This window comes from Amaranthus tricolor, chromosome 8 (assembly GCF_026212465.1).
Source record: "Amaranthus tricolor cultivar Red isolate AtriRed21 chromosome 8, ASM2621246v1, whole genome shotgun sequence".
Lineage (NCBI taxonomy): Eukaryota > Viridiplantae > Streptophyta > Magnoliopsida > Caryophyllales > Amaranthaceae > Amaranthus > Amaranthus tricolor.
In genome coordinates, this window is record NC_080054.1 from 14,841,030 (window position 1) to 14,857,847 (window position 16,818).

Here is a 16,818-nt window from a genome sequence, read left to right on the forward strand (position 1 = left end):
TGTAATTAAAAACCAATTGTTATTGCTATCTCATCAGCTCAACTATGTAATTCATCTACGGAATCCAATTTCCTATCCGTAACAAATCTACGAGAGTAATCTACATTGTCTCCTAACTTTTCAAAGTCCTACAAATTTAAAATAGGAAATAAACCATACATTAGCTTATTAAAAAAATATAATTTACTTCAATAATTAGTAATATAATAATAACAATACAAAATATAAAATAAAATACTTGTAATAATAATAAAACAAATTAATATTAAATAATAAGAAAATAATAATAATAATAATAATAATAATAATAATAATAATAATAATAATAATAATAATAATAATAATAATAATAATAATAATAATATAAATATAAATTATTTAAATTAATAATAACAATAATAATGACAATACTAATAATAATAATAATAATAACAATAACAATAATAATAATAATAATAATAATAATAATAATAATAATAATAATAATAATAATAATAATAATAATAATAATAATAATAATAAAATAACAATAATAATAATAATAATAATAATAATAATAATAATAATAATAATAATAATAATAATAATAGTAATAATAATAATAATAATAATGATAATAATAATGATACTAATACTAATAATAATAATAATAATAATAATAATAATAATGATAATAATAATAATAATAATAATAATAATAATAATAATAATAATAATAATAATAATAATAATAATAATAATAATAATAATAATAATAATAATAATAATTACAAAATAATAATAATAATATAAATAATTTACTACAACCTATATCAAAAATAATACTCCCTCCTATTCACCTTAAGAGTCCCATTTGATTTTTCACGGATTTTAAGGAGAGTCAAAAGTGAGACCCTAAGGGTAGGAAAGAGAGTGGTATTATGGGTTTTTTAATGTAAGGGAAGAAAATTAATATGGGTAATGAAGGGTATAATTGAAAATAGGATAAAATTACTAAGGGCATAAAAGTCAAAAACCCATACCAAAAATTCGGTTGATCGGGTCGGTTTCGAACGGGTGTTATTCGGTTCGGTTGCATTTCGGATCGGTTATTTTTCGGCTGTGTGTTACAACGGGTCACAGTCGGGTCGAGTCGGTTAGTCACGGTTCGGTTAGAGATCGGTTATTCAAGCTATCGGGTTAGCGTCAGTTCGGTGTCGGTTGATGTTCGTGTCGAGTGTCAATCGGTCTCGGGTTGTCATCGATTACTAATTGGTTCGGTTTTTTCGGGTACAAATCGGGTTCGAGCTTTATTTTTCGAGTAGTTATCGGTTACGGATAACTATTGATCGGATCAATATCGAAATAAGTTAATAGTCAGGTTTTTAATTGATGTATGCTCATTTACTTACAAAAAATAATTACCGATTGTTTTATCAGATATAGCAGATAGGGGTGTCAAACATGTCGGGTTGGGTCATTTTCAGGTTCGGATCATATATAAATGGGTCAATAAACCCTTAACCTGAACCTGACCCATTTAATTAATGGGTCAAAAATTGAAACCCCGACCTGATCTGTAGCAGATCGGATCAACCTGCTAATGACCCATTTAACCTACTTTTTTTTTTAGGTCATTAAATTCATATATTTCAGGTCATTTGACTCATTTAACCTTAATTAAAGGCTTCCTTCAAAAATAAACGTATGCCACTTAATGCAGCGAGCACACGGTATTCTTTAGTAAAAGGCGAAAGAATAGTTCGCTTTGTGCTCACGGCGTGGCTCCGTAAGTTAGTATGAGATCTGTGGAAGTGATTTAAAGGATTTTTCTTTTATTAGTATCTTTCATAGCCGATGTGGGACAACTTCCTTTGTTATTGAAAGTCATGTTCAGCTGACAAATCCCTTAGCCGATGTGGGACAACTTCCTTTCTTATTGAAAGTCATCTTCAGCTGACCAATCCCTCAATACATGGTAATTGGTATTATCTTAGTTTTACGAAGTATTTGGTAAATGTTGATCCGTCTTAAATTTAATAAATGGGTTAAAAAGATTTTTTTCGGGTTTAAATATTCAACCTGAACCTAACCCATTTAATAAACAGATCAGGTCGGGTTGACCCATTTAATTAATTGGGTCAAAAATCTAAACCCAAACCCGCTAATTTCGAGTCGGTTTCAGATCAAGTTAGCAGGTCGGGTCAGCTTTTGCCAGCCCTAATAGGCAGATCTATTTCAATTAGTTTATATATATATATATATATATATATATATATATATATATATATATATATATATATACATATATATATATATATATATATATACATATATATATATATATATATATACATATATATATATATATATATATATATATATATATATATATACATATATATATATATACATATATATATATACATATATATATATATATATATATATATATATATATATATATATATATATATATATACATATATATATATATATATATATATATATATATATATATATATATATATATATACATATATATATATATATATACATATATATATATATATACATATATATATATATATATATACATATATATATATATATATATATATATATATATATATATATATATATATGTATGTATGTATATATATATATGTATGTATATATATATATATATATGTATGTATATATATATATATATATGTATGTATATATATATATATATATATATATATATATATATATATATATATATATATATATATGTATGTATGTATATATATATATGTATGTATATATATATATATATATGTATGTATATATATATATATATATGTATGTATATATATATATATATATATATATATATATATATATATATATATATATATATATATATATATATATATATATATGTATGTATATATATATATATATATATATATATATATATATATATATATATATATATATATATATATATATATATATATATATATATATATATATATATATATATATATATATATATATATATATATATATATATATATATATATATATATATTCTGTATGCAATCTCTTCTGTATAGAACTTGTGTTCTTCCTTTTTCCGTACTATTAGAAAACTGAAATTGGACTTAATTTGCTAAAATTAGGTGAAAATTTGATTCGGATTTATAATAGTTCGATTTACAATCCGTTCGAGTTTGTATCAGTTTGGGTTAAAAACAGTTCGATTAATAATCGATCGGGTTTGTATCAGTTCGGGTTAAAAACAGTTCGATCTTAATCGGTTTTAGTCAGGTTACATTCGGTTACGTGCATAATTCGGATCGGATTTGACTCGGGTCGATCACTGTTCAGTTCGGGTAACATCGGTTAAGGTTTATATGTCGGTTATAAAATTTGGTTGCAGTTCGAGTTCATTTTTGCCCTTTTCGGTTATCAAACGGTTCGAGTGAAGTATCGGTTCGGGTAATTGCGGTTCGGTAAACCTAAAAAACTTACCTATTTTCGGGTCGGATAATTTTCGATTCTGGGTCGGATTTTCGGGTCGGGTTTGTTTTGAACAGCTCTAGATTTGACCATAATAGGAAATGGGACACATAAGCTGAATAGGAGGAATCTGAGCACGTTTCCTTGAAGTTTTAGGTCCATTCACCTGAAGCTATAAGTCATTCGCTCGAATCCAGCAACATTCGACCAAAGCAATCATCCATTCACCCGAATCAGTGTTCATTCGCTCGAATGGAGCATCAATTTGGCCGAATGCTTTCCTACTTGGCCTATTTTCGTCTTTTGAAGCTTTGGATGCCTTTCGGACTTTGGGGGGACCTTGAGGAAGAATTAGAATGCTTGGAAAAGCTTTGGTACGCGTGTCTAATCTTCGATCAAAGCATCTAAGTCTCGTACGCAAAGTAAAATACCTTGAAATCTCCGGAAATACCTGAAATTCCCTCAAAACACCATGGAGACAAGAACAAGGTAAAATCATGCGTAAAGTGTGTAAAAAGTATTCTAAAATGCGAGACTCGACACTACAATGAGGAGATAAATGTGCTCTAAAAACGAGCACATCAACTCCCCCAAGCCAAACCTTTGCTAGTCCCTAGCAAATGAACTAGCAAGACAAAATGAAAGCGCGGGCAAAAACAAATCTAAACTACGAAAAACAATAAAGCCTAAGACTCACTTTCGTAGGAATCACGGTCGCACTTAGCATGTGCGACAAGCCCTTTAAACCCCTCGGTCTCCCGTAGAGGACGAGTAAGGTCTCGTGAGGGTTTTCAGAAGGAAGCCACAAATCCAATGCCATGTAATGCAAGGTGAGCGGAAGACAGAACAACGCAAGCTGTGTACAGGAAATAATCTTCCCTAGCCATGGGTGTACAAATACAATGGGCTCATGAGAGCGCAATACCAAGAAGAACAGCCAGTTCTACCGACTCGGGATCACTAGATAAGCTACAACACAGGCCATGCCACCCACTAACTAGAGAGGTCACAAGTCTACACTCCCTTGATTATTTATAAAAAGATGTGAGAAATATGTAATAACGCTCATGTGTTTGATTGTGGTTCGTCTTTCGCTCATAATCATCCGACTAAAGATGATTCGAGAATCAAACACCTAATAGGCACTAGTGGAAAAAAACGTATTTGCTGCGTATAATTTGTTGCGGTTTTTGTATATACGCAGCAATAAATAGGAAAAATTATAAGAAAAAAAAAATTAATTGCTGCGGTTTCAAGGCGTGACCGCAGCAAATACTCAGTAGCACAATTAATTGTTGCGGTTATGCTAAGGACCGCAGCAAATAAGTATTAAAAAAAAGTGAAGAAAAAATTTAAAGGCAGACAGACCCAACTCCGCGCCTCGCCTAAATCTCCGCGGCTCGCGGAGTGCTTTCTGACCCAGAATAATTGCTGCAGTTTTGTTCTTGACCGCAGCAAATAATCTTTACACAAAACTTAATTGCTCCGGTTATCAAGGCCCGCAGCAAATAACCATTACATTTAATAAATTAAAACCCGCCATTTCAAATTTTTTTTCACAAACTCGACTTCTTCAATTCATTGTTGCGGTTGTTCCCAAAACCCATTGAAAAAACGCTTCATCTTCATCTTCATCTGCTTCGTTCCTCCTCTTCATCTTCACAAACGTAACAGCAAAGTTCTTCATCTTCATCTGCAAACTCGAAAAACGCGGTGTTATAACAGTTTCTTCAAAGTTCTTCATCTTCTTGGTTTATAATCCCATGAAATTTAATACTATGGTCTTGTTCATCTTCAAAACCCACGACATTAAGGTATTTTTTCTCCTTTTAATTTGTTAAGCATTTAAGTTTTGCAAGATATTCATGAAAAAACTTGAAAATTTTGGCAACCGTTTGTATACTAATTTTGTTTCTTTGTTTTTCGTTGTAGATAACATAACCCACGAAATCAAGGTAATTATATTTATTTTACTAATTTGCAAGTTTATATCTTTATTGTTTAACATGTAATTTAGTAATTTAGTGAATTTTTGTTTGAATTGTTATTTGCAAATGATATGGTTTGCTTTTGCTTGTATGCTAGTATGCCAAATCTGGATATTATTTGAGCAAAATTTTACTATTTATGAATTTTACAATATTCAAGTTTATGTTATTAGTTTGTTAAATATTTGTGTAATTTGTTAAAAATGTGGTTTGTTGTTATAGTTATGTCTTTAACTATTAGAATTAGAATATGATTTTATTTACAATGTAGTGCTTAATATTGAAGTATGAAGTATAAAATTAGAATATGAAGTATGTATATTTAGGGTTAAATAGATTTGGTATAAATAAGTATATATTTTTTTAGGGTCAAATATGTTTGTTAGAAATAAGTATATATGTTTTAAAAGTTGTGTATTAATTTTGTTTTCAATCAATTAATCACACTAATTAGGATGACAAAAGATCGTTCTTGGATGTATGGAAGCATTGAATCGTCGGAATTTATTGATGGCGTATTAGAATTTTGTAGTATTGCAGTTGAACATCAAGTTAGGACGGGGGGAGTTGGTTTTTATTGCCCATGTGTCAGTTGTGGCAATGTATCAAAGGTAGATAGTGTTGATATCCTTAGGAAGCACATACTTCGACGTGGGTTTAGGCCTCAATATCATGTTTGGGTTTTGCATGGTGAGGAGGGAGTTTACAAAGAGAAAAGTGTTGTTAAGGACATCAATAATGTGGCCGATGTCAATGAGGATGTAGTAGATCATGTTGATGGGTATGAGACAGATGAAGAGAATGTCGATGAGGATGTGGATCGTGTTGATGAGATGATGGAGGGAGTCGAGGATGAGTTAGGAAAACGTCCTCGTGTTTTTGACTTGTTGACATAGGCTTCTCAAAAGCCTTTGTACCCTGGATGTACAAAGTTCAACAAACTAACAACAGTGTTGACAATTTTCAACATTAAGTCAAAGTTCAATTGGAGTGACGCTAGTTTCACAATGCTATTAGAAGCGTTATGTGAGATGTTTCCTGAAGGAAATGAACTTCTAAAGTCGACATATTATACCAAAAAGCTCATGTGTCCTTTCGGCTTAGAGTACCAGAAGATTCATGCGTGTCCGAATGATTGTGGGTTGTATCGGAATGAAAACGAGAACTTAGAAGAGTGTCCTAGGTGTGGGTTATTGCGCTACAAGCGTAAAGGGGCTCGGGATGCTAAAGGGCCCCCAGCTAAGGTGTTGAGGTATCTTCCAATAATACCTAGATTCAAGCGCTTGTTTTCTATAAAGAAAGATGCGTTAAATTTGAAGTGGCATGCAGATAGGGTGAAAAAGGTCACTTGTTCACACATCCATCTGATTCTCCGGAGTGGAAGAGTATTGATAGGTTGCATAAGACTTTTGGAGATGAGGTTCGTAATTTAAGGCTCGGACTGTGTACGGATGGAATGAACCCATTCGGCAATCTTAGTTCTCAATATAGTACTTGGCCGGTACTTTTAGTGATCTATAATTTGCCACCTTGGTTGTGTATGAAGCGTAAGTATTCAAATATGTGTTTGCAAGAAATATTGGGATCAAGCGGAGATTCGAACACAAGGACTAAGGAATGATGATGATCAAGGCGATGATGATGATCCATGGAGGATGATGGATACATCTGCATCATCGTCGAAAGGAGAGTCAGCGGAAAAATCTAACCAACCAGATGATGATGACGAAGACGAATAGGATCAATCAGACAACGATAAATCAACATTCAACAACTACAAATAAAAGGTATGACAAAGAACTATGTGGGCTTTGATTTCTTCGAGATACGTAGGCAGCTTAGTATTCCTTTGGGTACTAGGTTCAAGTCCATTTTCTCCCTCTTTTTTATTAATTATATTTATCGACATTATCGTTGATTCGTTTCTTATTAATTTATTTTTTTCATTCTTTTTAGTAAATATGTTAATAACGATGACAACTTGACAAGCAATGAATTTCGCTAATAATCAAGTAATCATCAAAGGTACGTCTGCAATATTATAGTATTTTTATATTATATTTAAAGGAAAAATAAAAATGGAACCGATGGTCCGACCCGCCCGTCCCGCGAGTTGGAACTGCCGGAACCGCCTCATGAACCGCCAAGAAACCGTTTGGAACCGCCCGGAACCGGAACGTTCAAATCAAGTTCCAAATGGAACCGAGTGGAACCGGAACCGGATAGAGCCGGAACCGGAATGGAACCGGCCCAACCCGGACTGTGGCCATCACTACCGTTAAGAAAATGATGTCTTATATGTATATGTTTAACTCTAGAATGATGCACTGGATCTTTAGATATGCATATGGCACTAGTATTATCACAATAAATAGGCACACATTTAAATTAGCTGTTGTTTGATCCAAAGAATTTGGGAACAGCAAGCTGCTGTTGCCACATATTCTACTTCAGCGGTGGATAGTGCAATGGTGTTCTGTTTCTTGGAACACCAAGATACTAAACAAGAACCAAGAAATTGTATCATACCTGAAGTGCTTTTTCTAGTTTACTAGATCACCTGCATAATCTGCATCACTATAACCTTTCAAATCATAGACATCACTTTTTGGATAAAATAGGGACAAGTCATCTTTTCCCTTCAAATATCTCAGAATTCTTTTCACTGCTGTATGATGTGATTCTTTTGGGTTTGATTGAAATCTAGCACATAAACCAACACTAAAAGCAATATCGAGTTTACTTGCAGTTAGTTATAATAAAGAACCAATCATGCCCCTATACAAAGTTTGATCAACATCAATACCATTTGAATCTTCATCTAATCTAACATTTGTAGCCATGGGTGTGTGGTTAGTTTTAGCATTATTTAGACCGTATTTCTTAAGAAATTCTTTTAAATATTTTTGTTGATGAATAAAGATTTCATTAGCTATTTGTTTAATTTGCAAACCTCAAGAAAGAAATTTAATTCTCCCATCATAATCATTTCAAATTCAGTGCTCATTAGGTTAGCGAATTCTTTACATAGCAATTCATTGGTAGCATCAAAAATAATATCATCAATAATAAATTTGAACAACTAAAATATCAAAACCTCTATTCTTAAAGAATAAGGTTTTGTCAATTTTACCTCTAACAAAGTTATTTTCAATCAAAAACTTTGATAATCTTTCATACCATTGCCTAGGAGCTTGTTTTAGCCCATAAAGAGCTTTATGAAGCTTATAGACATGATCAAGAAAAGAGGATTTTTCAAAGCTTATAGACATGATCATCAATAAAATTATTTAAGAAAGCACATTTCACATCCAATTGATATAATTTAAAATTCATAAAAGCAGTAAAAGAAATTAAAATTCTGATAGCCTCTAACCTTGCTACCGGAGCAAATGTCTCTATATAATCAATTCCTTCTTGTTGATTGTATCCTTTGACCACGAGTCTTGCTTTGTTTCTTACAATGATTCCGTGTTCATCCAATTTGTTCCGAAATACCCATTTTAGGTCAATCACCTTTTTGTTTTTTTGATTTGGAATCTAAGTGTCATACTTTATTTCTTTCAAATTCATTCAGTTCATCTTGCATGGCAACAACCCATTCGGAATCTTTTAAAGCTTCTTCGTGATTCTTGGATTCAAGTGTTGAGAGGAACGCGAAGTGTGCACAGAAATTTCTCATTTGGGATCTGGTTTGTGTTCCCTTGTTCAAATCACTGATTGTCAAATCAAGTGGATGACATTTTTTATATTTCCAAGGTTTTGGTACAAAATCTCTTGTGGGAACAATTGTAGGCTCAGGGTCATTGACTTGATTGCTATTCTACTCAGCTTCAACTGGATCAGTTTGCTCATTTCTGAGAACAGCTGGATTGAGAACGGCTTGCTGGTCCTCATTTACTAGCTCTTCTGTTTGGTCTGGTACTTCGGTTTGTTCTTAAATCAGCTGTTCTCCTACTGTTCTTTGATTTTGCTCTTTAGTTAAATCTTCATCATCTTTCGAATTTGCAAAACCTATTTTAAAATTATTTGTATCCTGTTCACTTGTCATAAAGTTAGTTTTATTAAAAATAATGTGAACGGATTCTTCTACGCACATAGTTCTCTTGTTGTAAACTCTATAAGCTTTACTATGAGATGAATAGCCAAGAAATACTGCTTCATCACTTCTTTCATCAAACTTTCCTATATTTCATTTTCCATTAACATGAACAAAGCATTTACATCCAAACACGCGAAAATAGAAAATATTTGGTTTTACACCTTTAAACAATTCATAGGGGGTCTTAAAAGTGATAGGTCTTATTAGTACACGATTTAAAATATAGCATACAGTATTGACAGCCTCGGCTTATTCCATGTTCTAGCCATTTCTTCAAATGTTCTATTTTTCTTTCTATTACACCATTTTATTGTGGGGTTCTAGGTGCGGAAAAATTATAACTTATTCCATGTTCATTACAATAATTCATAAAGCTTGAATTTTCAAATTCTTTACCATGATCTGACCTTATGTGAATAAGTTGATTAAAATTAGATTTTTTTATTTTATTAGCAAAAGAAACAAACTCATTAAAAGCTTCATCTTTGTTTAATAAAAATAACGTCCATGTAAATCTACTATAATCATCAACAATAACAAATACATATCGTTTGCCACTACGGCTTTGAATTCTTATAGATCCACAAAGATCCATATGGATTAGATCAAGCAGTTTTGAAGTGGTCACCACATTCTTTGGTTTAAAGGACGACCTCATATGTTTTTCTTTGGCGCAAGGATACCTTTAGGAATTTGATGGATGGTAATCCTCTTACTAGATCTTTTGATCTTAAGGTATTAATCAAAGAAAACCTAGCATGACCTAGACATTTGTGCCAAAGAAGAGGATCTTCCTCTACGACACTAAGGCAAGTCTAACGTTAGACTCGATTTAGGAACAGTGTTGATATCCACAACATAAGTGTTTCCTTTTCGGATCCCTTCCAGAACAGTGTCTCTTGTGTCGCTCCTAGAAATAATACATTTTGCAGAAGTGAAGTTTACAGAGTTACTTTTGTCACAGAACTGAGAAATACTTAGTAAATTATGTTTTAAATTCTCGACCAAAAATACATTATCAATTGCATGGGAACTTGACCTTCCTACTTTTCCTTTGGTGATGATTTCACCTTTCATGTTGTCACCGAAAGTCACAATTCCCCATTATAGGTTTCCAGTAAGAGAAATTTTGATTTATCACCTGTCATGTGCTTAGAACACCTACTGTCGAAATACCATGAATTGTTCCCCCTCACTAGAACCTATAAGAAAAATTAGTTGTTAGAATTAGGAACCTGGTCATTCTTGGGTTCCTTGTCGATTTGACATGAATCAACTTTCTTAATCCAGATACGATCAACATAGCTTCTGTTAGAGACAATATGCTGTTCCCTTTTGGCACACTGGATTTTTAGATGTCCAGTTTTTCCGCAAAAGGTACAGACTTTGCTACTTGGGAGATCGACATAGACCTTTTTCTTTTTATTATTTTTATGGTAATGTAGGCCTTCTGAATTTTTACTTTTAGCATTTAGAATCCATTTGGAAACATTTTTGATTTTCTCTTTTCCTCTTGAATTTAATTCAAGTTCTAATTTATCATCGGCTTGGTTGCATTCTAGGTTGATTTTCAATTTTTGATAATCAGTACATAAATCATTAATAAATGTGTCATTTAATTCCTTGTTCAAGCCTAGTAATTTATATTGGGTCAATTCAACATTAAGAATAATATTCTCCTTTTTTACTCTTTCCATTGTTTTCTTTAATATGACATTTTGATCTAGCAAATTAAAAAATTTATTTTGGACATCGGATCTAAAGGCATTTATATAAGAAACATGATCTTTACTAATCTTAAGGTCTTTTTCAAGTTGGAGACATTTATCATTACTTTCTTTCAATTTATCTTGTGCCTCCATAAGCAACTCAATTAATTTATATCTATTTAATTTAAACAGATGGTTAGGAAATAAATTAGAAGACTTTACCTCCTTTCCTTTGGACTTCTCACTCTTACTCTCGTGTGAGGCCATGAGACATAAATTAGTTGTTTCTTCTTCTTCGGGGTTTTCTATCTCAGCATCACTCTCGGATTCTCCCCATACATCAATCATGGCTTTGCGAAAGTCAGTTTTATTGAGATTTCTTTTGGTTGGTAGTCTTCCTGTTTCCCTTGCCTTTTCCTTACCCTTTTCGTTTTTCCACATAGGGCAATCTTTGATGAAGTGATCAGTAGTTTTACATTTGTGGCATTTATGGTTGGATTTGGTATTGGAAGATCTTCTTTCTTTATTGTTTCTTTGATTGGTGTATTTGTTGTTCCTAAAAAACTTGTTGAATCTTCAAACCAACTTGGCAGCCTCTTCTTCATCACATTCTGACTCTTCTTGATCAGCTGCTGTCAGAGCCAATCTGTTGTTTCGAGAACTGTCTGCTGTCCCCAGATGTAATTCGTGAGTCATAAGGGAACCAGCTAGCTCTTCCAGCTTGAACTTTGTAAAATCTTTGGATTCCTGGATGGCTGTGACTTTGGCTCTCCAGCGTTCATCTTTAGGGAGATTCCTTAGAATTTTCCTTACGTGTTCATCGGTGGGAATGAGTCTTCCAAGAGAGACAAGTTCATTTGTGATGTTTGTAAATCTTGTAAACATCTCTTGGATGTTTTCTCTAGGTTCCATTACGAACCTTTCATACTTTGACATCAGCAACTCAATCTTGGAACACTTCACTTCACTTGTTCCCTCGTGGGTAACTTCCAGCAGGTCCCCTCCCATTTGCATAACCTCTGAAGAACACGCTTCAGCAAGATCTTCATCCTCCTCCTCCTCATCCTGTACCGAACCTAAATCACTATCATCATCATCATCATCATCATTTTCCTCAAATTCCACTGCAACACCCACTTCATTATCAAGACCATCCCCATTTGCTGATAAAGCTGCATCACCGCCCTCTTGATAGTCAGTAATCAACTTACCGGAGTTAACTAGGCTATCAAACACAGAAGGAGAAATAGAATTCACTAGCTTCTCAATCTCTTTCTTTTTATCCGTGTGCTTGATAGCATCATTTTTTAGAACAGCCAAAATCTCATCAGCTGCAGCACTGACAATGTTGAGTGGCTGCCCTCCCAACTGCTGCTGAATGATACTTAACATTGTCTCATATTCAGCTCGGGTTTCCTTTATTTTTGGCTCTGCCTTGAGGGTGCCTGCTCAGAGAGTATCTCCCTCTCCTTTTTCCACTTTGAAGATTTCTTCAGCTTCTCATCAAGCTCAGGAGGTCTTCCCCTGGCAGCACGGTCACCAAATGATTTTGGGTCAATTTTACCGTAGAGAGACTTTGGCTCCCCAGTAGCTCATGCGTATCCCTAGGGCGTGAATTTGTGCTGAGAACTAGACTCGAATTCGCCCTGTATTCATATTGCTTAAATCTTGGATGCGCTTCTGCACCTCCTCCCAGATTCGACATTTACCTATAAAGATGGAAAACCAACAAAAAAAAAGTAAGTACTATTCGTGGTGTTCAACACAAAACTAGGGATTAATACATCAACACTTGGTGGGCATTACCTTTACTAGCGCCCAACACAGCAAATTCCATTACAGATAAACACTTAAATACCACAAAAAAATTCCACGAACACGATAATCAGTTAAATGAAAACCAAGTTTTCCACTTGCATAACTGAATATTAAAGGCAAAGACAAAATTCCCAAAAACAATAACCCAAAAGGAAAAAAAATGGAAGCAATTAAGAACTAAAATCATGGAAATTTGTTTTTGATAAAGTATCTTGACATTTACACATCATAAATGAAAGTGAAATTAAGCATTTGAGAGCAATAAAAGAGGGCATTATAGGCGAAATCAGTAGCTTAATTGACAAATTAATTTGAAACGGGTAAATGGAAGAAGATTAAAGAAATTATACCTTGACTGTTACTGGGGAAAATATTTGGGTTTCGAGCATGACCTAGAAATGAATATCATCAATGGCCTTACTTCTATATTATAGTACTAATACAGCCAAAAATTAAAAATTGCGATTTGTTCACTAGAAAAATTGAAAACCGTAACATTAAATAATTTCACTAGATAAAAATCAAACAAACTCATTATCTATAGCCAAATTAAACTCAAAGTTTATTCAATCAACCCAAAATCATAGAATTATCAATTAAATATCAAACAAACTAGGTAACTGAACAACTCAATCGACAAAGCATGCATAACTAATTTCCAAAGGAGATGAAATGAATCAGTAAAGAGAGAAGGAGGGAGAATAACAAAAAACCTTTACAAAAAGAGGATCTTCCTCTATGACACTAAGGCAAGTTAGAATCGATTTGGGAACAGTGTTGATATTCACAACATAAGTATTTCCTTTTCGGATCCCTTCCAGAACAGTGTCTCTTGTGTCACTCCTAGAAATAATACATTTTTCAGAAGTGAAGTTTACAGAGTTACTTTTGTCACAGAACTGAGAAATACTTTGTAAATATGTTTTAAATTGTCGACCAAAAATACATTATCAATTGTATTGGGACTTGACCTTCCTACTTTTCCTTTGATGATGATTTCACCTTTCATGTTGTCACCGAAAGTCACAGTTCCCCCATCATAGGTTTCCAATAAGAGAAATTTTGATTTATCACATGTCATGTGCTTAGAACACCCACTGTCGAGATACCATGAGTTGTTTCTCCTCACTAGAACCTTCAAGAAAAATTAGTTGTTAGAATTAGGAACCCGGTCATTCTTGGGTTCCTTGTCGATTTGACATGAATCAACTTTCTTATTCCAGATACGATCAACATAGCTTCTGTTAGAGACAATATGTTGTTCCCTTTTGGCACACTGGATTTTTAGATGTCCAGTTTTTCCGCAAAAGGTACAGACTTTGCTACTTGGGAGATCGACATAGACCTTTTTCTTTTTATTATTCTTATGGTAATTTAGGCCTTCTGAATTTTTTACTTTTAGCATTTAGAATCCATTTGGGAACATTTTTGATTTTCCCTTTTCCTCTTGAATTTAATTCAAGTTCTAATTTATCATTGTCGGCTTGGTTGGATTCTAGGTTGATTTTCAATTTTTGAAAATCAGTACATAAATCATTAATAAATGTGTCATTTAATTCCTTGTTCAAGCCTAGTAATTTATATTGGGTCAATTCAACATTAAGAATAATATTCTCCTTTTTTACTCTTTCCATTGTTTCCTTTAAAATGACATTTTGATCTAGCAAATTAAAAAATTTATTTTGGACATCGGATCTAAAAGCATTTGTATAAGAAACATGATCTTTACTAATCTTAAGGTCTTTTTCAAGTTGGAGACATTTATCATTACTTTCTTTCAATTTAGCTTGTGCCTCCATAAGGAACTCAATTAATTTATATCTATTTAATTTAAACAGATGGTTAGGAAATGAATTAGAAGACTTTACCTCCTTTCCTTTGGACTTCGCATTCTTACTCTCGTGTAAGGCCATGAGACATAAATTAGTTGTTTCTTCTTCTTCGGGGTTTTCTATCTCAGCATCACTCTTGGATTCTCCCCATAATTTAGGCCTTTTGGTTGGTAGTCTTCCTGTTTTCCTTGCCCTTTTCGTTTTTCCACATAGGGCAATCTCTGATGAAGTGATCAGTACTTCCACATTTGTGGCATTCAAGGTTGGATTTAGTATTGGAAGATCTTCTTTCTTTATTGTTTCTTTGATTGGTGTATCTGCTGTTCCTAAAAAACTTGTTGAATCTTCAAACCAACTTAGCAGCTTCTCTTCATCACATTCCGATTCTTCTTGATCAGCTGCTGTCAGAGCCAATCCGTTGTTTCGAGAACTGTTTGCTGTCCCCAGATGTAATTTGTGAGTCATAAGGGAACCAGCTAGCTCTTCCAGATTGATCTTTGTAAAATCTTTGGATTCCTGGATGGCTGTGACTTTGGCTCTCCAGCGTTCATCTTGAGGGAGACTCCTTAGAATTTTCCTTACGTGTTCATCGATGGGAATGAGTCTTCCAAGAGAGACAAGTTCATTTGTGATGTTTTTAATCTTGTAAACATCTCTTGTATGCTTTCTTTAGGTTCCATTACGAACCTTTCATATTTTGACATCAGCAAGTCAATCTTGGAACGCTTCACTTCACTTGTTCCCTCGTGGGTAACCTCCAGTAGGTCCCCTCCCATTTGCATAACCTCTAAAGAACACGCTTCAGCAAGATCTTCATCGTCCTCCTCCTCATCCTGTACCGAACCTAAATCGCTATCATCATCGTCAACATTTTCCTCAAATTCCACTGCAACACCCACTTCATTATCAAGACCATCCCCATTTCCTGATGGAGCTGCATCATCACCCTCTTGATATTCAGTAATCAACTTACCGGAGTTAACTAAGCTATCAAACATAGAAGGAGACATAGAATTCACTAGCTTCTCAATCTCTTTCTTTTTATCCGTGTGCTTGATAGCATCCTTTTTTAGAACAACCAAAATCTCATCAGCTGCAGCACTGACAATGTTGAGTGGTTGCCCTCCCAACTGCTGCTGAATGATACTTAACATAGTCTCATATGCAGCTCAGGTTTCCTTTGTTTTTGGCTCTGCCTTCAGGGTGCCTGCTCAAAGAGTAGCTCCCTCTCCTTTTTCCGCTTTGAAGATTTCTTCAGCTTCTCATCAAGCTCAGGAGGTCTCCCCCTGGCAGCACGGTCACCAAATGATTTTGGGTCAATTTTACCGTGGAGAGACTCTGGCTCCCTAGTGGGCTCATGCGTATCCCTAGGGCGTAAATCTGTGGTGAGAACTAGACTCGAATTCGCCTTGTATTCATATTGCTTAAATCTTGCATGCGCTTCTGCACCTCCTCCCAAATTCGACATTTACCTAAAAAGATGGAAAACCAACAAAAAAAAGTAAGTACTATTCGTGGGGTTCTACACAAAACTAGGGATTAATAAATCAACACTTGGTGGGCATTACCTTTACTAGCGCCCAACACAGCAAATTCCATTATAGATGAACACTTAAATACCAAAAAAAAAATTCCACAAACACGATAATCAGATAAATGAAAATCAAATTTTCCACTTGCATAACTGAATATTAAAGGCAAAGACAAAATTCCCAAAAACAGTAACCTAAAAGGAAAAAAATTGGAGGCAATTAAGAACTAAAATCATGGAAATTTGTTTTTGATAAAGTATCTTGACATTTACACATCATAAATGAAAGTGAAATTAAGAATTTGAGAGCAATAAAAGAGGGCATTATAGGCGAAATCAGTAGCTTAAT

General features: G+C 33.5%; 1 non-coding gene across 1 annotated transcript; it reads right to left on the reverse strand.

Moving 5' to 3' along the window:
* Positions 1-1,650: 1,650 nt before the first annotated feature.
* On the reverse strand, positions 1,651-1,766 carry LOC130822978 (U5 spliceosomal RNA). Its single transcript, XR_009046472.1, has one exon. It is a non-coding gene; the product is annotated as a U5 spliceosomal RNA (small nuclear RNA).
* Between the last annotated feature and the right edge of the window lie 15,052 nt (positions 1,767-16,818).